At 42.9% G+C, this 25,635-nt stretch overlaps 1 protein-coding gene across 1 annotated transcript in view; it reads left to right on the top strand.

Annotated features, from left to right (window-relative positions):
- The window catches only part of CNTNAP2 (contactin associated protein 2), a 1,454,514-nt gene that overhangs the window by 463,795 nt on the left and 965,084 nt on the right, over window positions 1–25,635 (top strand). The gene's annotated exons all lie outside the window — the stretch shown is intronic.

The raw sequence follows: 25,635 nt of genomic DNA on the forward strand, positions 1-25,635 counted from the left end.
TCCACTGAAATCAATGGTAATTAAGTTAAACATGACTAACCTATATCTTATTGTATTCAGTGGGTCTACTCTAAGCATGACAAGTCTGGATCCAAGCCAAAGTGAGCTAGTTCAGAATAGGAAATGCAGAAAAGAAGAGGACAGAGGAAGGGGCTTTTGACATTCAAGCTTGAAGGCTACAGCATATTTGATGATAAAAAGTAAAGTCAGGGGTTTAGGAGCAAATATTTCCGGGGGTGGGGGGAGCAAGACAGTGGACATTCTGACCTATGGGTTTAGGTGACAGTGTTCCTTTGAAAGGAAGAGAGCAGACCTTAGAAAGAGGCCACTGTATTAATGAAGGGAGCTTTATCTGGGTGAAAATGCCACGTAGGTCAGGAGCAGGAGCAGGAATAAGAGGGAACACGTTTGTTGAACTTGATGTCTACGAGCAAGGGATGTAAAGAAGTTAGCCTAAAGAAAAGGAAAGGACATAGGCCACAGCTAGACCAAAGGTTTATCCTGGGATCATCCAGGGTTCGCCCCTGCCTGAGCACTGGATCCCCTGTGTGTCATGTAGACGAAAAGGTTTGACCCCTGGACGATCCGGGGATAAACCTTAGGTCTAGCTATGGCCAGAGTCTCAAGAGCAACTAGCATGGCCACCCTAAAATATTTATACCACAAACAACCAATAAGAGTTGGTACTACTACAGGCCTTTTACTCTTCTGTATTCTTTGGTGCAGCTACCATTCCTGTGGCTGTCTCAGGGATGTGGAAGAAATTCCTTGGGTGTGTAGATGTGTACAAGCTTATTCTGTTTGCATCTCCTGGAATCAAATGTTGACCCAAACACAAATTGCGACTGGCGCTCTACACATTTATGAGTTTGCAATCCTTTCTGCACACCAGAAAAAAATAATGCAAAAGATAGGCACATTTGGGGGGTTGGAAATGTGTATATTTAAAAACATGCTTTAGTTCAGGGGTACAGAACCTCTTTTAGCTCAAGGGCAGAATTTCATTTTGCAGAAGCTTTCAGGAACCACATTCCAGTGGTGGGTGGGGCTAAAGGCAAAAGGAGCAGGGCCAAAAAAACCCACCAAAATACCAGCATATTTTTGCTTAAAGCTCTAATTTCCCGTAAGGAAGCCTGAAGAGGGGCATTTCAGCCTTTTAAAATGCATGCATTAAAAACCAATGTGCACACAAATACATATGAATTTCCATGCAAGAGCAGGGGAAACTCACAATCTGTTACATACCTGAGTCAGATCAAGGATTGTGGTGAAAATCAGAGTACCTTGACAAGCTCAAATTTTCCTGTTTTTCTCATTCCTAGGCTGGATCAGGGCAGTTTACTTTGGCTGGATCAGGACAGTTTACAATGCAACTAGAAAACCCCTGTTCACTTGCTCTATCGCTGCCACAGTCCTCATTGATTTTTTCCACAGACACTCAGAAGTTAAGCAGTTGAGTTTACTGTGATTGAAAGGAAGATGTTCATTCTGTTTCAATAATAGTGCATGTACAACACAGAGATATCTTTGCATTTTTATATCTCGGTATCTATATTGAGAGGTTTTTACTGTTCTATAGTTTCCAATCAGCTATGAACATATGTTCATCCTGGGTTTAAACTGATTTACCTTTATAAATAACAACAATGTTAAGAGTTTCAGAAGTGTTCTTTAGCTTCCACCAATAAATATTGTATCTTATGAAGGAATTCAAAGAAACAGAAACTCAGTGTAGGGCTGTAGTACATTGAGGCCCAGAATCACTAACCACAGTAACTCCGACAGCCATCTTAGCAACCACACAGGGGTTCTTCTTCTGATACAGCCTGCAAGTAAAAATTAACTCTCACCTCACCAATGATTTTGTTCACATACTGTATTCTTTACTACACTCCTTCCCAGCAATTTATTGACTCAAGCAGTTTAGCAATGAACAAACACAACACCAAGGTATCCATATAGATCTGGTAGAGTAATGAATTGGTTGGTTTTCTTGCAGTTGCTGCCCAGGTCCATTTAACTCAACAGGAAAATCAAGCTTGACTTGAGGCTGCTGTGCCAGCAATATTGGTCTGGATAACTTCTGATTCACATATAACATGGTGGGGATGTTGAACCTCTTTCAACCCAAAGGCTGAATTCAATTTCAGAGAAGCTCTTGAGGGCTGCAATCTGTTGGTGGGTGAAGCTGGAGGAAAAGGGGGCTGAGTCAATTGGGAAGGGGTGGGGGCAAAATACAAAAAACCCCAGCATAGTTTAGCTTACTGCCCTTACTGCCAGTAACTAAGCCTTGGGAGAGGCATTTCCACCATTTAGAATGGGTAAACAATGCACAAATGCCAGGACACTACCAAACGTTTGGTAAAAGGGGGTAGGGGCAGGGGAAGGGAGAATGCCCATCTAGGGAACCCCAAATAGCTGTATTAGGATCCCAGGTGGGATGCATTTGGCTCACAAGTCTAAGATTTTGCTCTGTCGCTTGCCTTATATGGGCATTCCACCCAGCCTTTGAAGGGTCTTAAACAGCTCTCATCCATTTTAATGGGGCAGGAAAAAAAGAGAACTTCCTAAAACCAGAATTCATGAGAGTAATTTATTGTGGCCCAGTTTCACAGTGCCCACAAATAACACATTTAAATAAGAGGATTGGTGAATGGGGAGGTAGTACAAACAAATGGAACTGACTTCAAATATGGCACCTAGAGGAACAGATGAATAGAAAGTGATGAGAAGAAATCTATAAAGAAGGCAAACTGTTGCCTCTTCTCGGGTAGCCACGGTTATTAATTAGGATTTCACCATGTTGTTGTGCTAAATGGTCAATCAATAGCCGTGGTGCTTGACATTTCACTTCCTTGTAGCCTGGCTATTAATTTGATGTGATTCAGCTCGGCAGGCATTGCCCTCTACGCATCAGTCTGCCGATGATGGTTGAGCGTTGAGGTGAAAAGCTTCTGCATTCCTTGCTCAGAGGGAGGGAGGGAGCTGACAAAAAGGACTCACCTTACCTTCCTTTAATCCACATGCCATAAAGAGTAGCCACCAGTGCGGAGAATATTAAATCCTGAGCAGCACACCCAGCCACTGCCAAAGGGTGCCCAAGCAGAGTTAATTCCTTAATTAATATTGATGCATCATGGTATTAATATATTTCTCTATTACTGTGTTTAATTAAAGCTATCTAAAGCACTTCAAAGTAAGCAATGGGCATGGCAAATGTGAGCTCAGCAGCAGCATCTTACCGAATGTTAACTTGAATACCGGGTGTTGATAAGCCGCCGCCTTGAAGCTGCTTCCCGCAAAACCCCGCAGCAGCACTGCTGGTGGGAACACTCTAGATGGCAGCAGAGAGTGTGGGCTCTCCGGTGGCCATCCTGCTTATCAAGAGTGTCCCTTGCATTCTGGAGCTTACCTTGCACTGGGAAACACCTCTAGGAACGCCCCCCGACTGAAGCCACCACTGACAGGTGGGAGAAACAACGTGGCATCATTAGAGCAAACGGAAAAGTCGCGCAGTTTCGAAGTTGAAACCCTGATGTGGCAGCAAGTCGGCAGCTGCGTCACAGAAACGTAGCGCCACTGCGCAGCTGCTATGTGGCGGTATATAGAGTGTATAGACAAGCCCATAGCTTGGGCTGAAGAAAAAGCACACATAATATAAAAGGTTGAGAGAGCCCTCTCTGCTGTGAATGAAGTGTTGCTTTTATATTTACACCTGTCTCTGGTTTAGCATCAAGCAGGGACAGGTGGGCTTTTCTTTTTTCCCCAGTACTGTTTGGACATGAATTTACCAGAGTTCACAAAGTTCTCCATATCAGGGATGAAAAGAATTTGAGATTTATATTATTATTATTATTATTATTATTATTATTATTATTATTATTATTATTATTTCTTACCCGCCTCTGATCGAGGCGGGGAACAACAGTAAATATAATATATATAAAACTGAATTAAAACATAATATACATTGTTAAAAACATCCTAAAAACATGATATTTTTTATTTTTATTTTTTTTAAAGAATGTAGAGGTAACCAGAGTGAGAGGTTTATCAATCCAGGTCCAGGGCTTTGAGTGTTTTGCTCTTTAAAGTCTGGCTTTGAATCTTAACTACACCTACTAGCTTAGGGATGGAGCCTTGGTCTGATCCAGCATGGCTCTTCTTCTTAGGGATGAGATCACATGAAGCAATAAGCTCTACCTAACCCTGTAAGGCAGGGGTGTGGAACCTTAGTCCCAGGGGCCAAATCCAGACCACCCTTGCCCCACGCCCTTTCACTCAACCACCAGTTGTTTGGCTCCTGGCGTTTATGCAGTTTTCCCCCATTCGGAAAGGTTGAAATACCTCTCCTAAGCCGCCTTTACTGACAGCGAGAGCTTGAAGCTACAACATGCTGGTATTTTTGTCAATTTTGGTCCTTTGCCTTCAGCCCCGCCCACCACAGGAATGTGGCACCCGAGAGCTTCCCCAAAAAGGAATTTGTCCCTTGGGCTGAAAGATGTTCAGTTCCCCATTATAAAGCCTCTGACTATGGCCAGTAGGGATGGATGGACTCGCCTTTATTCAGCAGGTGTCGTTAGTATGCATGTAGCACCTGGTGAAATTCCCTCATCATCACAACAGTTAAAGCTGCAGGATCCCTGCCCTCTTTTGTATCTGATCACTCATGTATACAAATGATACCTGCTGATATTCCCTTTTCTATACAACTGTTAAAGATACAGTAGCCCTGTCCTCCTTGCCATATGGTCACCCTAGATGTGGGTGCTTACCACCCCTTCACTGCTGCTCGCTCTCCCCCCTCCAGACCCACTTGGTTCTGGGAGTCCAGTGGATTCCCCCTTGCCTAGCCCCTGACCACTGCTCACTGAGCTTCTCCCCCGCAGACCCATTTGCCAAGCGGCCACACACCCATTCCCATAGGGAGCTACCATTTGTGAAGGAATGACAGCTCAGGAATTTCCATAAAAGTAATTTTGTGCAAATGGCGGCCATAAAGAAGTTGCACAAAAAATAATTTTGTGCAAATGGTGGCCACAACGTTACAAGCCTAAATGGAGTATTTATTCCTGTGATCTTGGATAATTGGCTTCTTTACAGCTGCCATTTGTGCAATGTTACTTTTACAAAAAAAACCGAGCCACCATTCTACAGAAATGGCAGCTTGCTATGGGGATGGGTGGCTGCCTGAGCATGACCTCTTGGCAAACGGATCTGGGTGGGGGGAAGCAGCTCAGTGAGCAGTAGCCAGGGGGCCGGGCAAGGAGGAATCCACTGGACTCTCATTTGGGAGTCTCCTAATGACTGGGCTTCTCAGTCTGAGAGCAACATGCCTTCGAGGTAAAGATCAAGCTGACATCATAGGACAGAACTAGGGAAAAACCCTCCCATTTTCGTAGGTCCATTTGCATTATAGTTTAAATGTTTTATTATTTCAAAACACAAACAAACAAGCAGGCAAACGCCACAAGAACAACAAACATACAAAATTTAAACGTACAAAATTAAAATGGACTTCTGATTTTCTCCACAACAAAAATATGAAACAATATTTTCTCTTACTCTGTATTTACAAAAAAACTTTCCCTTTTTCTATTATCTTAGTTTTCTTCTTATTCATTGAATCCACAGAAAAACAAATCATTTTTTTTCTAGTTCCCGCAAAAAGTCTATAAGAGGTTTCCACTCGCTTGTAAACCTAGATGTTCACTTTTCTCTAATTATTGACGTAAGTTTGGCAATGGCATAAGTTTTGTCCATTTGCAATGCAAAAAAGTGGGGATGGGATCATTAATTTTCTCAAGAGTGAATGATGAGGATTGACAGCTCCATGGGAATGGTGTGATGTTCTTCTTCCCCACGTAATAGCCCAACATGCCATTCCCATTGGGCCTTTGTGTGGGCAATAGGAATTCCATCCGGCGACTGATTGCACTTTTGCCATACTTCACCGCTTTCAGACCACCAACCCTGTAGAGTTCTTGCACTGTACAAATGAACTGCTAGTTCTAGGGAATGAATGAAATGAAAACACTCAGATATTTGTTTAATAGTCCATGTGTTTATTGATCTGTTGCCATATTCGTGTGTGTTTTCTCACTTTTCTTTTTAAATCAGTGCATAAATCCAGTACTATCTTTACGTCTGTGCATCTCTGTGTGCGTTTTCCCCCAAGCTGTAGTTCATCTACCAAGTGCGAATGACATCCAGCTCATCAGAGTTTCTGCTTACATGCTCACCTAATGATGCAGTATTGCTATTTCTCCTAAATGGAATCGTTTTCCTGCCTTTCATCCAAAGATTAGGTTCTTGAGTGATGCAAATTAGAAGGACAACACATTGGGTGGGATAATGTATATGAGACAACTTGTTTTCCTAGCCTTGAGCTTGCTTTCCAGGGAATGTTTTTCCAGCACAGAAACTAAAATCAGTGGTCACACAGGACTGATGCATTATTGTCACTCCAAAATTCCAACCGGCTAATGATCTTAGATGCATGGAAAACCAGTTGCATTAACGGATGAGGCCATTTCCCACAATAATTTCCTGCAGGCCTATCCAGCGGAATTTTAGGATGTTTTTATAATGTATATTATGTTTTTAATTCAGTTTTATGTATTTTATACTTATTGTTGTTCCCTGCCTTGATCCAGACAGAGGCGGGTAAGAAATTATTATTATTATTATTATTATTATTATTATTATTATTATTATTATTATTATTATTATTATTATTTAGGAATGGGTGAAACTGTCAGTTTTGCTTTCTCCTGCATTCAACTATGAAGAACGTGGTATGAATTTTGGTTCATTCTTAAAGCAAACTGAAATGAAATTCTCACCCATCTGCACCAGAGAGCTTCAGCTATTGGGCAGTATAGAAATGCAATAAATAAATAAATCCAATAGGTACAGCTACTCCCAGCACAGGGAGGACCATGATGTACCTACCTGCCACGCAGCTGCTAAAGATGTGCAACCTGTCAGGAAAAAAAAAATTGGCAACCCAAATTCAGCACTAACATGGTTGAAAACACAGGATTCAAACCCAGACTTTTAAGAGCAAAACTCTCAAATCCCAAGGCCTGGATGAATGAATCTGTCAATTTCAGTTTTTCCCTTTTAAAAATAAATAAATACATACATACATTTTGTCCTGAATATGGAGAATTTTGTGACTTTTGGTAACTTCTTATCAAACCAAACTGAATCTAAATCTTCACCTGTCTGTATTCCTATTTCCTTTTTGCTTCAGTTTAAGCTTCATGTTTCCATTCATCCATCACCCACATAGATGCCCAAGGTACATCGTTGTATATAGAAGTCAGAGACTCAGGGTGGAATTACAAATGCTGCACTATTTGGACATTCTAATCCCTGCAGTATCAGACTGTGTTAGGAGAATGGGGGTGAACGTGTAGCTCTGCCTCCTCTGTCGCCATGTCACTATCCTCATTGCATTCCATAAGTTGGTGGTGCTGGTAGTTAGGGTGACCATATGAAAAGGAGGACCGGGCTCCTGTATCTTTAACAATTGCAGAGAAAAGGGAATTTCAGCAGGGGTCAATTGTATATATGGGAACCTGGTGAAATTTCCTTTTCATCACCACAATTAAAGCTGCAGGTGCCCTGCCCTCTTTTAAATCTGGTCACTCTAGTATAGCTCCAGCACTTTAACTGTTGTGATGAAGAGGAAATTTCACCAGGTATTCCATATATACAAATGACACCTGCTGAAATTCCTTTTTCTCTGCAACTGTTAAAGATACAGGAGCTCTGTCCCCCTTTTCATATGGTCACCCTAGTGGTAGTCATTTTTTTGTTTAGAGCCATAGGCCACCACAATATACCTAAACAACAACAACAACACAATGCAATCACATGTTTATATATACAGAAATACACATATCCCAAGAGATCAGACTCAACCTCCCTAAGTTGTTTGGGACTTGAGATGGAAAGCGGAAAGAAAAGCCAGTTTATTTATTTATTTATTTGTTTTATTTTATTTATTACATTTTTATACCGCCCAACAGCCAAAGCTCTCTGGGCGGTTCACAAAAAATTAAAACCATGAAGAGCATAAAAACAACCAACAAATTTAAAACACAAATACAAAATACAATATAAAAAGCAGAACCAGAATAAAATCACACAGCAGAATTTAATATAGGTTAAAATATGAGATTAAAACAGCAAAGTTTAAATTTAAGTTAAATTAGGTGTTAAAATACTGAGAAAATAAAAAGGTCTTCAGCTGGCAACAGAAAGAAAACAATGTAGGTGCCAAGCGAACCTCTCTGGGGAGCTCATTCCACAACTGGGGTACCACAGCAGAGAAAGCCCTCCTACTAGTAGCCACCTGCCTCACTTCCTTCGGCAGGGGCTCACAGAGAAGGACCCCTGAGGATGATCTTAAGGTCCAGGCAGGCACATATGGGAGGAGGCGTTCCTTCAAATAACCTGGCCCCAAACCATTTAAATGTCAATACCAGCACTTTGAATCGGGCCTGGACCTGGACTGGCAGCCAATGAAGTTGTGGACTTCTTTCACCCAGCTTTGCTGACAAAAAAAAAAAATGTCCCCACATTTGTCTCTCCTCAGCATTTAATTTATTGTTTGATAGTTAATGACCCTGCATGTGTCTCCAAAAGGGAATATTAAAATCAAACAAAAGTGAATAAACAATGGGAACTGCTTTCTCAAAAATCTATTTGTGCTTTTGTCTTATGCCTTTGACTTTTCCCTCTTTAAGGAGCGGAGAGCTTAGCTGGGACATTTGGTTGTAGCATGCACCAGGCAATTTCATTTATTCCCTTTTCTATTCAAGTGCACCTCACTTCGTTTGACCTACCTATTGACGGGAGAGGAACTGGCATCGGTTTCATGCCGTGAATAGTATTCATCAAAGGAACCTGACTTCTTCCATGCCTACGAGTGCCAAGTGTTTAGAAATTTTATTCATAGTTCATTTATTTAAGAGGACATTATTATACTTTACTGTGATTTGCTCAGATGTCTTTTCTAGGGACAAAATGCCCTTCCCCCACATCTGGCTCGCTTGGCTGTGGGGAGGCTGTTGCGGGCGAGGAGGGGAAGGAGATGCACCTGATTGCCATTGGAGTAATCGTGTGGCACCACCAGCTGGGGGCAGGGCGGCTGAAGCAATATTAGTTGGCCATGGCCAGCCCTCCAGTGTCTTTGCATCGCAGCTCCCTCCCTCCTTCGCTGAATGCAGCATGGGCTCATCTGGTCACCCTATTTTTGGCACCTAGTCAGATTGCCCTGGTTATGTGTCTTTTCACCTATTTAAGTCTGTAAGTGGGGAGGGAGCGTCTTTAGGAGTCCTGATTAAGTTTCGGTGTCAGGTTAAGTTGGTCACATTTGTTACAGGCTGGTAGGGGAGGGCACAGTTAGAGGAAATAGGGATGGTCTTACCCAAGGGCCCTCAAAAACCTGGAGCTGTCCGTTTGGACTCCAGGGCCCCCTACCAACACCGGATGTAGCCCTCAGGGCCAAAAAGCTTGTTGTTGCCTCTGAAGAGAGCATACAAAACACAACAAGATCAGAAAAAGTGCTGATTTTTCAACACCATCCTCCTCCTTCCTCTCCCCCATTGCAAAAACAACCCACCCACCCTTTCCCCAGTAAATATCAAACCAATTTACTGTGTGGATGTGTTCAGATCATTGATGTCTCTTCTTCTTGCCTTGCTCCCTTCAACAGCAGGGCACTTGGTAATGCGTGACACGGGGGGGGGGGGTGCACGTGTCATAATGCTAACCCCTGTGAGTTCTTTGAGTGCTGGGCCAATGAAAAGTCAGCACAGAATGTTGGGAAAGGGGCTGAAGAAAAGTCAGTTGATGATAGTTAGAGGAGGAGGAAGAGCAGCTGGGGAGAAAGAGATGGAAGGACATCAGAGAGGCAAGACAGAGAGAGAGAGAGAAATCTTACATCACGTGTTTTCAACCTCAAACTTCAAGAAATGGTAAACAAACGTTTTAAAAAAAACATTATGATGATGATGTACCAGTCTTAGGTGCAAATCAAGTGATTTATTTATTTATTTATTTATTTATTTATTTATTTATTTATTTATTTAAGCATTTTTATGCTGCCATTCAGCCAAAAAAGGCTCGCACAAAAATATTTCTTGACAGCCCCTGCCCACAGGCTTACAATCTAAAAGACATGACACAAAAAGAAAGGGGATTGGGAGGGAGGAGGAGGAGGGGGGAAAGGAAAGCAAATTCAGGCACTACAATCTTAGTTGCAAAGTTCAGCAGTTAGTTGACAGTTGACAGCAGGAGGGAGGGGGCTCTCAGCTGGAGCTGGACCCAGGCACGGTGGAGAGGTGCCTGGCTGCTTCTTCCTCTCTCACTGGTGGCCTCTGCAGTGTCAGTTGGTAACAGGAGGGAGGGGGCTGACCCAGTATGTAGGACCAATTGTGCAGCCAGATTCTGAGCTGCACTTAACACCATAAAGTTTATAATTCGGTGCCTCCCTTTTCATCAGATCAAGCTGATTGTCTTGATCAACAAGTATGCATATGCAGTAGAGGCTGGTGGCTCTGATTTTGGTGGGGCTGTAAATCCATTCTGGCTTTCAGTCAACACCAGCCGGATCTCTAAAGGAGCTATCCGAGATGCTGGACCTATTTTTGGGTTGGGGATTTTGCGCTGACGGAGTGATGAGCATGCATGGGTGAACACTTCCTAAGCAATGTTGGCGTGCATACATTTTTGACGTGTTTTTCCTCTATCCTTCCAGGTTAGCATTTAAGTGCTGCACTGAGTGCTCAGGAATCTCCCAAACATATTGACCTAAAAATAGGCTAGGTAAAAGAATTTTTGATGCTTGGGTCTGAAAATCTAAATGGCACCCTCTTCATGCGCTAACGAACATGGAGCACAATAAAAAGGAAGTGATCTTTCACAAGCCTCACTAAAATGAACAGAAGTGATTTCTTTTGCATCTCCTGTTGATTTCAGAGGTCTTGTGCTTGGGATGGCAGGTTTTAGGTCATCAACACCGTCTCCTACTTTCACCTCTGTGCTTCAAACATCTTGTTTCCAAACGTGAGCTCCCCGTCCCCTGTTTTTAAAAAGAAAAGTTCACATTTCAGTACACATAAATGCACACCCAACATGCACACCCACAAAGTAAAGCATGAAACTTCAGGGATATTATTATTATTATTATTATTATTATTATTATTATTATTATTATTATTATTATTGAAACTGCTCCTTCTCTTTAACACGACTGCAAGTTTCAGAACTTGTGAGCTTTCCCAGAAAATTGTGCTCCTCTTGACTTTTGCATTGAGGATTGTGAACGAGGAAAATCCAAAGTAAAAATGAACCCAAACAGAATTCTCCTACATCCCTAGCTTGTGCAGGAGCTTCTCCCAGGTAACATTGCTGCTCAGGGGCCTGATTGCTGTTATTCTTGTTATAATTGCCGAAATAAATAAGTGGGACCTGCAATAAATTTCAGGTTTTCAGCTACCCCATTCTGTTCACCAGCACACACACATCCAGTTTGCCATTCCCCCCTTCCCAACAGCCAGTCAACATTCCATGGCTAATAAGCATGCTCAGTCCCCATTGGGCTATTTGCGGGGAGGTCTCCTTCTTAGCCCCCCTCCGCCCTGTTCTAGAGGGTTTTTGTTGTTGTTGTACTTCTGCAAAACTTTGGTTCCCCCAAGCCTTCTGATATCTCCCCCTTAAGCATGGGTGATACTATTATGTCTAATAAGCAATGGCACGTACAGCCTGGACATTGGAAAAAGAGGGAATCGTTATTTCATAAGCAAAGAAGGAAAGGGCTCTGCCTTGAAAGAGCATTTGTCTCTCCCGATCTTAGCATTTAGCAGCACCCCAAACCCATTGCTCGCTGCTTCCCATTTGCCCCACGGTTGGGCTATGCCTGCTTACATGTACTCCCCTACCCCGACATGCCCAACACAGACAACTTTCTCCTTCGTGCTCCTTCCCCCCCACCCACCCCGTCTGCTTCATCTGGATCTTTTAACCCAAACAGTGTCAAAAGTGCTGAAGTAAGGAAGAAATACAGCACCATTATTGGCTTTTTCCTGAAAATTTAACATAAAAGGGAAAAGCTGAGGTGGAGGTTTCCCTGCAGCTTGTGATTGCTGATCAGAGAAAATGCAAGTTTAGCAAGTCATAATTTACATTGTTGTGCAAGGGATGTAGGCCAAGACAGAGGGAGAGGGGAAAATGAGGCAGTGAGGTGATTCAAAGGTAAAATTATGGAATGATGGAGTGGGGTGGGGCTTTCGAGGTCATCCAGTCCACCCCCTGGTCAATGCAGGATTTATAATGCAGGATACAATTACAACATCTCTGACCGATGACCATCCAGCTTGCGTTTAAGTACTTCTAGTGAAGGAGAGACTCATACTACCCAAGGCAGTCAATTGTTCTTTCAAAACTTTCTTACCACTCGGGAGATTCTCCAACTACTTAGGTGAGATCTGCTTCCCTGCAATTTCCCTCCATTGGTTCTAGAACTGCCTTCTGAAGCATCAGAGAATGTGTCTGTCTCTACCTTGTGCATGATAGCCCTTCAAATACATGCCCGGCCGCTAACATGTCTCCCCTTGATATTTTCCTCCTACCTTTTCCAGTTTTTCCTCATTGCAATGGTTTTCCAACCCCTCACCATCCTGGTCACTCAATTAGGGATGTGAGAAGCTTGAGCTTTCCAAATTTCTGAGAGTTCCATTTTGAAGCTTATTCTGACCTGAGTCCCTATCAGAAAGTGAGCTTTGGTTTTCTCTCTTTGCATCATGTGTATTTTCCTAGGTATTTTTTTCCAAATGTCTGGATCGAAAGCGTGCATTCTTTTCCCATTGATTAAAGCATATTTGTGAACATGTTTCAAAAGTACACATTTTCCATGTGCATTTTTCAAATGTATGCATGCTGTCGTATGCATTTTGGGGGTCTGCAACTCACATCACAAGTTCAGAAATGTATGGGCTTTGGCCACATATTGCATCCAAATCCACATTCAATCCAAGAGCGTGAACTGGGTAAATCCTGATCAAAAATGAACAGAAACAAATTCCAGACACATTCCTAGTCAGCATCCTCTAGACACGCTCCAGTTTGTCAATGCCCTCCTTAAAAGGTAGCACACAGAACTAGTATGGTACTCCTCATGTGGCCTGACTAGTACAGGACAGAGTGTAAGTCAGTGGAGGCCGGTGGTTCTGATTTTGGTGGGGCTGCGAATCCATTCTGAGTTTCTGTCAGAACCAGCCAGAATTCTAAAGGAGCTATCCAAGGTGCTGGACTTATTTGGGGGTAGGGTTCAATGAGGTGCTGGTTGGAAGAGCCTCCTGAAGGCACCTCAACTGTGGTGGCTTTGCCAGCCTCCCTTCATCTCCCCCATTGATGAGGGGCAGGCAAAGCTAATGGAGAGGGGAATCCCTGATGTTATAATAATGGGGATTCCCCTGCCTGCACTCTCTCTCCTAATTGGGAGAAGGAGAGGCACACCAATGGAAAAACCCACTGTTATCTCTGAATGGAGATAACAGTGGCAATCCCCTTCTCTGTTAGGGGTTCCAGGGAGTGGAGGGTCTTCTGGGAGGCAGAGGGATCTGGCCAGAGGCCCCACAAGCTGGAGATTCTCCATCCCTATTATTATTATTATTATTATTATTATTATTATTATTTATTTATTTATTTATTTATATAGCACCATCAATGTACATGGTGGCCCTGCCGCATAGGCTTACATTCTAATAAAATCATAGTAAAACAATAAGGAGGGGAAGAGAATGCCAACAGGCACAGGGTAGGGTAAAACTAACATGCAGAATAACCTACATGCAGAACTTCACACATACTTCTTTACTTTTACTTTACTTTTTTACATTAATCTTCACTGGATGTCATGTTGTTGGTTTTGGTCTAGAGTTCTGGCCTGTCAGGATCATTTTGATTGTAATACTTGTATTCTGTTAGTCCCTTTATAATTTTTTAGCTTCATCTTCTAGGTTAATTTCGAAAACTAGTTTTACTGAAAGTAGATTTAGACTCTTGTGCTTATAAACTACTGCTTTACTAATCTGATGTTGGAGTCAAATAGAACACAACTGTCCATTTATTCATTTCTGTTTGAAAAGAGAAATACATTTGTCAATGATAAAATGATAAAAGATAGGTCATTGTATCATGAAACATTATTGCCTATAGTACAACGTGATCATCACTATAAGGAGATGTTTGGGGTATGCAATTACCCTTTCTCCAGTGTTACCCAGATGATTTTACCTTCCAAACAGAACACTTAGAGGCATGGATAAACACCTGAATTGTCAATGAATTCTTTCACCATGTTAGGAAGCAATCCTATGCCCCCTGGAGAGTGTCTGGTGAGACATAGGATTTGTCAGTTTTCTGGCTCCAAGCTCAGAGACAGCACTCTGAGCTCAGAGCCAGGAAATGGTGCTCCCACCCCTGCCCCTCCCCCTTGCAGCTAGTACAGGGTGAATCATGGCAGTTGCCTCTCTGTACTCGGTAAACCAAGTTTGAAGAGGGCAAAAAGGGGATGGTCACGGGGAGAGGGAGAGACCGTGGAAGTTGGTTTAGACAGTTTCCTAAGTGCTGTATGGTCTGCCCATTACCAATTTGATGCCCCCAGCTAGACTGCCAAAATGTGTTGTATAGCCGAAAAAGCAGGGTGGATGGAGCACAGGGGAATGGATCCCCTCCATGCTGCAGTCACCCTTAATAGGATAGTGGTAAGCATCCAAGGTCAGTCACTTATGATTTTCCCAATAGGATTGTGCTTTTAGCTGACCCATGACCTTGGATGTACAATGTTTTATTTCCTTTCTTTCACTTTGCATTTATTCATTTATTTAGTTAAAATTATTTTATCCCGCCTTTTGATCCAAAGAGCCCTAAAGCAGATAACATAAAAGAAAGTATCCTACACCACTGAGGTGAGATCACATGATTCTTTCAGTGAATTCTCACACTGAAAACCAAACATGTGGAAATGTTTAGCTTATTTCTTCAATTTGAGGTATGGAGAGAGAGAGAGACAGACAGACAGACAGACAGACAATTTGAAGACTAAAACACACAGATTAAATGGACAAGAATATATAGAGCACACAGTAGAACCAGTTAGGTGAGAATGCTTTTCGTATCATTATACCCTTTTGGAAGAGTGAAGTAACAGGCATGTGTCAATTTGGTGCTTGAATGTAGTAATTTATCATTTGTTTGTTATTATCAACATTTATAAATCGCTTTCTTTGCTAAAAGGCTAACAAGATGGTGTTCAGTATCTTAAAACTATAAAACCATAAAAGAATTAAAGTAAGAGCACTAAAAGCAAGAAAACATTGGAATATTAAAACATCCATTATAATTTAAGTGAAGATTGTCATTTGATGCAATGTATCTTGAGAATTTCAACCAAAGATATTCCTCAGTGGCATTTGAACAAATGGCATATCTTTTTAAAATTGATATCAAAGTGAATGCAAAATGCTAAAACAAGTTATAAATACTTGACTTTAAGCAGAAAATCTGAACAATGTATTATTGCATAAACAATTCAAAATATTTATTAAAAATCATTTATGCAATACTGTAAAATTGATTCTTTTTTGTTGTTCTTCCTCATTTTGTGCCTTCTTCCTCTAGTATCACATCAGGCAAAAGAGAAGCTACAATCCTGCTCTCTAACACACTAGCTTTCCACAGGAAGGGAGTTTTTATCTGTGAAAGCATTTGATCATGCAATCCCTAATCCTGCATTCCAGAGGAGAACAGCCCTAGAAGGGTTGTACCATGTGTTTTGTTTTCCTTTTTGTGAACATCTAAGTCAGCGTTTAGTGTTAGTATTTTTATTTAATTTCTTGGAAAGAGAATTCTCAGAAAGTGTGTCCCAGGCCATTCAAGACAAAGTATATGCGAATGAAACTAATTTCCACCAAGATTAACTTTTGCAGTGAATTGTACTTTATCGATACCAAATTCCTCTCTATCAATATCAAGTGGTCAATACCTCCACAGAAAATTGATTTTAAAATGGAGATCGAATTCACCCCTTCAGCATTTACTGTAACAGCTTGCAGGATGGTGATATATAATGAATGACTGTCTAGGTCAGCAATTCTGAAAGTACTCTTGAGCTGCAGTTTGCAGATTGAGCCCCAGAACATGCATTATGGCCACAGGTGTGCAAGACAAAAATCTTCTTGCATACAAGGCAATGGAGCAAATGGATGTATCAGTAGCCACATCAGAAGCCCCTGGTGGCCACTACTGAGAAAATGAAGCAGAGCTGATACTGCAGACCAATGATGCATGATCACTTAATGAATAGATAGCATTTGATCACAGCACCGTTGAGGTAGACTTGCTCTAGGGCTTCTCCCTTCAGGAGCATTATATTACTGAGCTGGACTACAATTGAAGGAAGATCCAGTCAGCTCAATTAGTGCATTCATTTGCATTCAGACCACACTTTTTCCTGTAACTTGCTCTTTCTTCTTACAGACAGCAAACTGCTTGTGTGTTGTATCTGTTTTCTGTGCCCCGCCCCACCCCCTGATTCCGTTTATTGGTTTGCAAAATTCTCATCAATTTGCCTGGTTGCCTGGAGGCCATTTTTGATCATCATAGGTAATCAAGCACATATCTAGTAGCAAGGCTGCTTTAAAAGCCTTAGCTCTTCAATGACGGGGCTCACATGATAGATGAAGCCCTAATCCTTTCCCCATTATAGAACAGAATGTGTGTGTGTATATATATCTCTGTGTGTGTGTGTGTGTGTGTGAGAGAGAGAGAGAGAGAGAGAGAGAGAAAGAAAGAAAGAAAGAAAGAAAGAAAGAAAGAAAGAAAGAACAAAATAGTAGTTTCAAATGTTTTTTCACAAAAGTGCAAAGTTTACATATGGGTAGTGGCACCCACTTATTATATCAAGTTAATCCCTCTTGCTTCCTCCTGGCGCTATGTTAAATATAATAGAGCAATAGCCCAGATGTTTGGTATGTAAATAAATGTTACATTTCCCTCAGATTATCACCAGTGCAGGTGAATATTTGTCACAAGTTAAAGCATTAAGTCTTAGCCTTGGGCTGTATAAAAATGGCCATTTTTTGAGAGACTTGAACATAGCATAATAGAGCAATCATTGATGAGTTTTACAGATTTGCAGGGGGTTGTATTACAAAAACCTTCAAGATCTATTTGTATGGAGACCATAACACTAGTGGGGGTGAGGGAATGAATGTGGTTACCACAGACACTGATGGTTCTCTCAGACCATCTTCAAGTCTGTGAAAATCTTTCAGCTGTAGGGGTGGGCAATTGTAGCAGGATGCTGGCCAGGGGGCTTTCTTCACAGCGCCGGTTTGGTGCCACCTCCCTCCTCAACCCTGTGCTTTCCCTCCACCGGGGCTGATGCCAAGGAGGGAGCGCAAGTTTCTAGGCAGCCATCCGGGTTCTGGAGCCACCTCATCCTCTTCCTGGTGGAAGGCGACCAATCACTGGTCATCTTCCACTAGGCTCCGCCCCCGGGTTGGCCACAGGTTGGTCACAGAGCAATGTTACATGGTGGAAGCCCTGTGTTGACATCGCTCCCTTTGAAAAAGTCATGGTAAATCCTGACTTTTTCAAATCGGAGCATCACATGGAAGCCCTGTGGTGGCTGTGAAGCTGCACCTGTGTTGTCTAACTGATGGGACACAGATCCACAGCCACTGCGGGGCTTTCCCCACTTGTAGACAGCTCTCAGGTTTGGTCCCAAAAGCTATTGTATTAGGCCCCTTCTAGTCTTATTGAAATTGCCCCACAATTTGGACTCTTTGTATGAGGAGTCGAAATAAATAATCATGGCAGGGGCGGGGGGGGGGGGAGAAAAGAGATACAACCCACACAAGCAGTTTTCTGTCTCTAAGAACAAAGAGCAAGTTACAGAAAAAGTGTGGTCTGAATACAAATGAATGCACTAATTGAACTGACTTGATCTTCCTTCAATTGTAGTCCAACTCAATAATATAATACTACAGAAGAGAGAAGTCCTTTCACTAGAGCAAGTCTACTTCATTGGAGATGTTATCACAGTGCTACATTAAATGACCATGCACCATCGGCCTGCAATATCAGCTCTGCTTCATTTCTAAGCACGTGCACACCATAAATCTGGAGCTCTTCCTGCTAGGGAAGGTTGGCTTTGATATAGAGCCTGCTATGGTAGCCAGGTGTCCTCTTTTACAGAGGATCATCCTCTATTTGAAGGAGTCACCTCTTTAAAGGGCTGTCCTGCCCAATTCCAATTTAAAGATAAAGAACCATAAGAAAGGAAAACAGGAATTTTGAAGTTGTCTATCCCCAGTTAGCACCTGAACATCTATGCGCACAGGTTTCCTGTGGTAAGATTTACTGTTTTTCTATTTAAAGTGTAGCAATTATTTCTAAATTAGCATCGCTACATATGGATTAGTATAAGCAGATGTTATGGAAATCGCTGCCCCCTCTCATCCTCTTTTGGGGTGATGCATTTCCTCTTTTTTGACAGTTCCTAACTGGCCACCCTAGCCTGACCCCCATGAAGAGATCCAAGTCCGAGGAGAATTGAGTGGCCCTTGAGAACACTGAAATTGATTGTCCCTGGCCTGCAACATCTAGATTACAGGGGACACTGTAGTGTCCCCTGTGTTATAGGCGATCAGTAAAAAGAGCATTCCACCATGTTACCCTGTAAATTGGGGGGTGGGTCATTCTAGCGTTCATAAAATGGAAAATGTTTCACCAATCTTTCTGAAAATACGACCTGCCAGAAAGAAATGCTGGTTTTACATACCCTGGCAATTTCAAGAAGTTTGGTGAAATATTGAAGGGGTGGTGGCAGTTGAAAGGACGAAAGTAAAAAAATCCTCTCTGACTCAAAAGTGAAACTGAAAACTGGGGTTGGCGACTTTTTTTTTGCGCAGGGAAAGCTCCGAATTGGGACCCTTACCCTCCAATCCATTGGTGGGATCGTGTTCCCCAGTCCATCTCGTTGATGGAATGGCCTTTCTTTTTTTAAAATTCCCTTCCATTGAATTTTAATAATAAAAAAATTGCCCCATTAAAGTCAATGGAGGCCTCATAACACATCGCATGCGCAGTAGCGGCGCTCTCCCCCCTCCCTCCTGTCTTGAGGGCTATCCGGAGTAGGAGCCAGCCCGGGGGCTCGCTGCCCAGTCCAGGATACACAAAATGTGGCTGCTGCCGCTGCCCCTCCTTCCCTGTCAGCGCGACCCGGCAATTGCCCCAAGATGGCAGCGCAGGCCTTGCAGCAGCAGCAGCCTAGCAACACCTGAGAAGCCCCGGCCGGCTGGGGAGTGGAAGGGGGAGCCGGGCGGAAGCGGAGCAGCAGGACCGGAGGCAGAGCCAGAGCAGCAGCAACCCAACAACGACCAGACGGAGCAGCAGCAGCAGCAGCAGCAGCAACCCAACGACAACAACACAAACGGCTGCCCCGCCTCCTCACGGCTGCTCTCCCGGGGAAACAGGCTCCCATGCAGGGCCTCGGCACGAGGGAGCACAAGGGAGAGAGATCAGCGTGCCACGAGGTCTCCAGGGTGCTTACTTTAAAGAAAGTTCTCCTCGGGTGAGTGCCTGGATCCAGCTCACCTCCTGGCCCTTCTCGTGTTTGGAAGAAGAAAGTCCTACAACTCCCAGCATCTCCAAGCCTTAGACTGGTCTAGCAGCTCCCTGGGAGTTGCAGGGCTTTTTCCCCTTGCCGAGCAAACCTGCTGCTGCTGCTTGTTGTTGTTGTTGCTGCCGCCTCCTGCAATCCTGGGGCTGCAATCCTGGGCATGCCTCTCTGGAAAAAAGCCTCATACAGACCTGCACAGGATTGTCCTGTTAAAAGTATGGGGGGGGGGGGGGGGGAGACTGCTTAGGCTTCCTGCTGATTTTAAAACTGGATTCTAGGTCTACTGCAAATTAGATCCTGGCTTCTCATGTTTTGGACTACAATTCCCATAAGCCCTCACCAACACAGCCAATGAGTTGTAGTCCAAAATATATATTGAGGGTAAAATCCAAGGTAAATCCTACTTAGAGTAGACCCATTGAAATGAATGGAACTTAACTTGGTCAAAACTTACATAAGTCTTATTCATGTCAATGGGTCTGCACTACATAGGACTCATGTGGGATTCTACCCTCTGTTGCCTACCACACTTAGAATCATAGAATAGTAGAATTGGAAGGGGCCTAAAAGGCCATTGAGTCCAACCCCCTGCTCAATGCAGGAATCCACTCTACAGCATACTTGACAGATGCTTGTCCAGCTGCCTCTTGAAGGCCTTTAGTGTGGGAGAGCACTTAACCTCCCTAGGTAACTGATTCCATTGTCGCACTGCTCTAACAGTCAAGAAATTTTTCCTGATGTCCAGTTGGAATCTGTTTTCCTTTAACTTGAGCCCGTTATTCCGTGTCCTGCACTCTGGGAGGATCGAGAAGAGATCCTGGCCCTCCTCTGTGTGACAACCTTTTAAGTATTTGAAGAGTGCTATCATCTCTCCCCTCAATCTTCTCTTTTCCACGCTAAATATGCCCAGTTCTTTCAGTTTCTCTTCATAGGGCTTTGTTTCTAGACCCATGATCATCCTGGTTGCCTCCTCTGTCTGCGTCCTTCTTGAAGTGTGGTGCCCAGAACTGGACGCAATACTCCAGATGAGGCCTAACTAGGGCCGAATAGAGAGGAACCAGCACCTCACTTGATTTGGAAACTATACTTTTATTAATGCAGCTCAAAATAACATTTGCCTTTTTTGCAGCCATATCGTATTGTTGGCTCATATTCAGCTTGTGATCTACAACAATTCCAAGATTCTTCTCATTTTTAGTATTGCTGAGCCAAGTATCCCCCCCCCCATCTTGCAACAGTTCATTTGGTTTCTTTTTCCTCGGTGTAGAACTTGGCATTTATTCCTATTAAATTTCATGCTGTTGTTTCCAGCCCAGCGCTGCAGCCTATCAAGTTCACTTTCAACTTTGATTCTGTGTTCCAGGGTATTAGCTATCCCACCCAATTTTGGCTTAGCCTACCTCACAGGGTTGTTGGAGGGGGGGCTAGGAAGGGGAGATGTTATTTCTGCCCTGAGCTCCTGGGAAGGAACAGAAGTACCATAGATGCCTTACGCCAGGTCAGATGATTTCATCACCTATTCCGCTATTATATGTTTTCTACTCTAACTGCCAGCAAAAAAGTTACCTTCTTTCCAGCAGGCTATCTGAAAGCACACCCAAGTCATATGTAATATGCACATTTGATTTTTAAAAGATTTAGAAAGTAATGCTTCCAAAAACTGCATTAGCCTTTTATGCTGCAACATTACACTATTGGCTCACATTGAGAAATTGATCAAAAATGGTCACCTTCTTTCCAGCAGACCCAAGTCATATGTAATATGCACATCTGATATTTAAAAGATTTAGAAAGTAATGCTTCCAAAAACTGCATTAGCTTTTTGTGTGGCTTTTATTCCTGTGTGTCGTTTATTACATACTAACCCTGTTCAAAAGGCATGCTAAACCACAGTGGTTAAGCATTTTGAGCTAAACATTATGGCTTAGAGTGTCATGTGAACCATGACAATTGATGGAATGAGACCCTTACTCATTAATCCAGTGGTGGTGTCTTCTTCGGCCTTCATTGTAGTTGGTGGAATGACTTTTCTTTTTTTAAAAAAATCCCTTCGGTTGATTTTTAATTATTATTGTTTTGCCCTAGAGCCTCAATGTTATTATGTAAACCATTGGTTTTTTGTTTATTGAATATAATATATAGGGTGGCCATCTTGATTTGTAAGCATGCTCAGTAGTGCCTCCTCCCCCCCACCTGCCTCAGCTATATTGGAACATTGAGAGAAAATGGCTGCCTCCTCTAGCAAATATTGTCAGTGTCTTCTCAGAAGTACGTCCCATTGAATGTAATGGTCTTATTCCCTGGAAAGTGTGTAGGGGATTGTAGCTTTTTCCACACTCAGTACACAGAAATGGTTTTTCACCTCGGTGAATTTATTTATTTATTTATTTATTTATTACATTTTTATACCGCCCAATAGCCGAAGCTCTCTTTGATGTAAAGTAAGGGTGAACATAATTTTAAAGCTTTCCCACACTCTACACATTTTTATAGTTTCTCCCCTGTGTGGGTTCTTTGATGTCTACTCAAGGTCCCACTAGAGCTGAAACTTTCCCCACAGCCCATACATTTATATGGCTTCTTTCCTGTGTGGTCATCCGTTACACAAAACCATGAAATTCCATAAACAAAAAACCTACGGTTTACAAAACAACGTTATAGGCTGTACAGTTTTCAACCAAACTCCAAAAAGCAGGGAAATTGAGAGTTAAGGCTCACAGGCCTATAACGCCACATCCTCCCTAAGGAGGCAGAAAGTGCCAGTGAAATTCTCATTCTCCCAAAGCAGATATAAACCATGAGGACAGGATGGAGAATAGGATATGCAGAGGTGACTGTGGGGTTGTGGAAAACTGATGACGAACAACTTAGGGCCACCTACTTTTTGTTTGTTTATTTATTTATTACATTTCTATACCGCCCAATAGCCGGAGCTCTCTGGGCAGTTTAGAGCAGCCCTTCCCCAACCTGGTGCCCTCCAAAGATGTTGGACTACAACTCCCATCATTGCAAGTCAGTATGTCCCATGGACAGGAATGCTGCGACTTGTACTCTCAAACATGTGGAGAGGTGACTATGGGATTCTGGAAAACTGATCGGGGAATGTTGTTCTAGAGCAGCCTTTCTCAACCTGGGGCGCTCCAGATGTGTTGGACTACAACTCCCAGAATGCCCCAGCCAGCTGGCTGGGGCATTCTGGGAGATGCAGTCCAACACATCTGGAGTGCCCCAGGTTGAGAACCACTGTTCTAGAGCAAGGGCAGGCAAAATGTAGCTCTCTAGATGTTTTAGCATTCAATTCATAAAAGTCTCTGTCAGCATGGACAGTGATCAAGAATGCTGTGACCGCAGAAGAATGCTGTGACCGCAGAGGATTTTTCTTAGTGTTCAGCAGTGTGAGATCAAAGGCAGAGCTACCACCTAATAGATTCATGTGTAAGGAAGGATTATTTTAAAAACTATTGATGAAAATGATTTTCGTCCTCACCATAACATGGGAGTTGCAGCGCAGCACATCTGGACAGCACCAGGCTGGAGAAGGATGGTTTATACTTGGGTCCTATACATGTCTTCTCAGAAGCCAGTGCCACTGAGTTTACTAGGGCTTCCCCCCAAGTGGTATAGGATTGCAAACTAATCTCATTTGAAAGGAGTTCAAGACACCCAAACTAATCCTTTTCTGTTCCTCTGTCACTCTGATGAGATGATGTATTGTGGAGGGATTGTGGGGAGTGAACAGTATATTTTGTATGAACACATTTTAAGAAAAAAATTGGTTCTTTGAAGGGCAGGGTATTTACGAAAAGCTGAAAGTGCCAGCTCTTGCTCTGGTTCTACATCTCCAACAAATAGTGCCCCTTCTGTTATCAGTCGTGCTGCTCTATGCGAGATGTGTGTGAGAAAAAAATATTGCGCAGCCCCTGTATTTGGTAAGGATATAGAACAGCATTCCCTCTCCTGCTGTCCCAGCTTTCCTGACCATGGGACATACTGACTTGCAATGATGGGAGTTGTAGTCTAACACCTTTGGAGGGCACCAGGTTGGGGAAGGGCTGCACTAAAAAAAAAATAGAAGTAGGTGGCCCTAAGTTGTTCGTCATCAGTTTTCCACAACCCCACAGTCACCTCTGCATATCCTATTCTCCATCCTGTCCTCATGGTTTATATCTGCTTTGGGAGAATGAGAATTTCACTGGCACTTTCTGCCTCCTTAGGGAGGATGTGGCGTTATAGGCCTGTGAGCCTTAACTCTCAATTTCCCTGCTTTTTGGAGTTTGGTTGAAAACTGTACAGCCTATAACGTTGTTTTGTAAACCGTAGGTTTTTTGTTTATGGAATATCACTTAAACCATGTAGCTAGGTCAGTTCTGTGCAGACAGAATATCTCCCAGCCATCTGTGGGTTGTTGTTTATTTAAGACTATGCAAGGTCCAATTATAAGCATTTTGTGCTGTCAATTGAAGCTTTTTGAAAGCTGGTCATTTCCTCTTCTTTGTGCCATGTTGCAATTCTTCCCGGAGGGGAGTAGTTTGGAGACCTCGTAGCTTCTTTTCCTTTCTTTGGAAGTTGTTCTGCCATTCCATAGCCAAAAGGACCAGCTTCTTCTGTGGACCCAGCACTTAAAATCACAATTTCTGTTTGTCATGTTTATCAATTGCATGACAGCACTTGGGCTGTCGGGACAAGAGCCAGCTCTTATGTTCAGGACTTAATTAGGGCTCCTGGGTCACATGTCAAGAAGCATGTCATTCCTTGGGTGGATAACAATGGCACCACGTGGGACGGAACAGCAGCCTTATTATTAAGAAGGATCCGAAGGGACTTTGCCCCCCCCAAGGCCATTTCACTCCGTCTCAGTTTGAGCCATTTGCATTGATGAGCTTATTTGTTCTTACCAAACCTTTTATTAGACAGAAGTCCTTCATCAGCTCGCACCTTTTGTCATACTGTTTTAACAGTTCAGAGAAGTGGTAGCATTTACCTCCCCAATTAAACTGGCAATTTCTGTTCGTCTCCTGCTGTCATCCATTAGGTTTGATTAGCGCTAGAAGGAAATATTTCATGTCAAGAGCTCCAGCATATATATATATTTTAGTATAAAAAGGTAAAGCTGGCCTTCAACAATGCAGTTGGGCTGAGGATGGCTAGAAAAGTTTTTACAATGACCAATTCCTGTATTGAAGAGATGGTTACTTTCTGCATTTGAAATCTGTACAGTTGTCAGGTCAAGAACCAGTGAAGGGCTTATCCTGGTGATGGTGGTGGTATATACTACACCATGTCCCTTCAACGGCCAATCAGAGATCAGATACATGTCTTCATTAAGTTTTGAACCTGAGAGATATCAGGCAGGGGTTGCTTCTGTGCTCCACAAGCAGGTTTAGTCAAAGGAAGAAAGGACTTGGAGGGAGATTCATCGCATTAGGAAGGAAGTCTATTAACACCAGAGAAACATAGGAAGTTGCCTTATATTGAGTCAGACCATCGGTCCATCTAACCCAGGATTATGTAGGGTGACCATATGGAAAGGAGGACAGGGTTCCTGTATCTTTAAAAGTTGTATTGAAAGGGGAATTTCAGCAGGTGTTATTTGTAGGCATGCAGCACCTGGTGAAATTCCCTCTTCTTCACAGCAGTTAAAGCTGCAAGAGCCCTGCCCTCTTTTGTATCTGGCTAAGAGGGCACCTGCTGAAATTCCCTCTTCCACACAGCAGTTAAAGCTGCAGGAGCTATACTAGAGTGACCAGATACAAAAGAGGGCAAGTTGAGAACAGCATCATGAAAGAATCACAGAGGGCCTGATCTAGATGGCCACTTTTAAAAATTTAGCAACTTGCTCTGCAATTCAAATGTTAGATGCTTCAAGTGAAGTGATCAGCAAGGACTGGAAGGACTGTCCAGGGAAAGATTGCCTAATATGGTAAACCACC

Source organism: Elgaria multicarinata, chromosome 1 (genome assembly GCF_023053635.1).
Source record: "Elgaria multicarinata webbii isolate HBS135686 ecotype San Diego chromosome 1, rElgMul1.1.pri, whole genome shotgun sequence".
Lineage (NCBI taxonomy): Eukaryota > Metazoa > Chordata > Lepidosauria > Squamata > Anguidae > Elgaria > Elgaria multicarinata.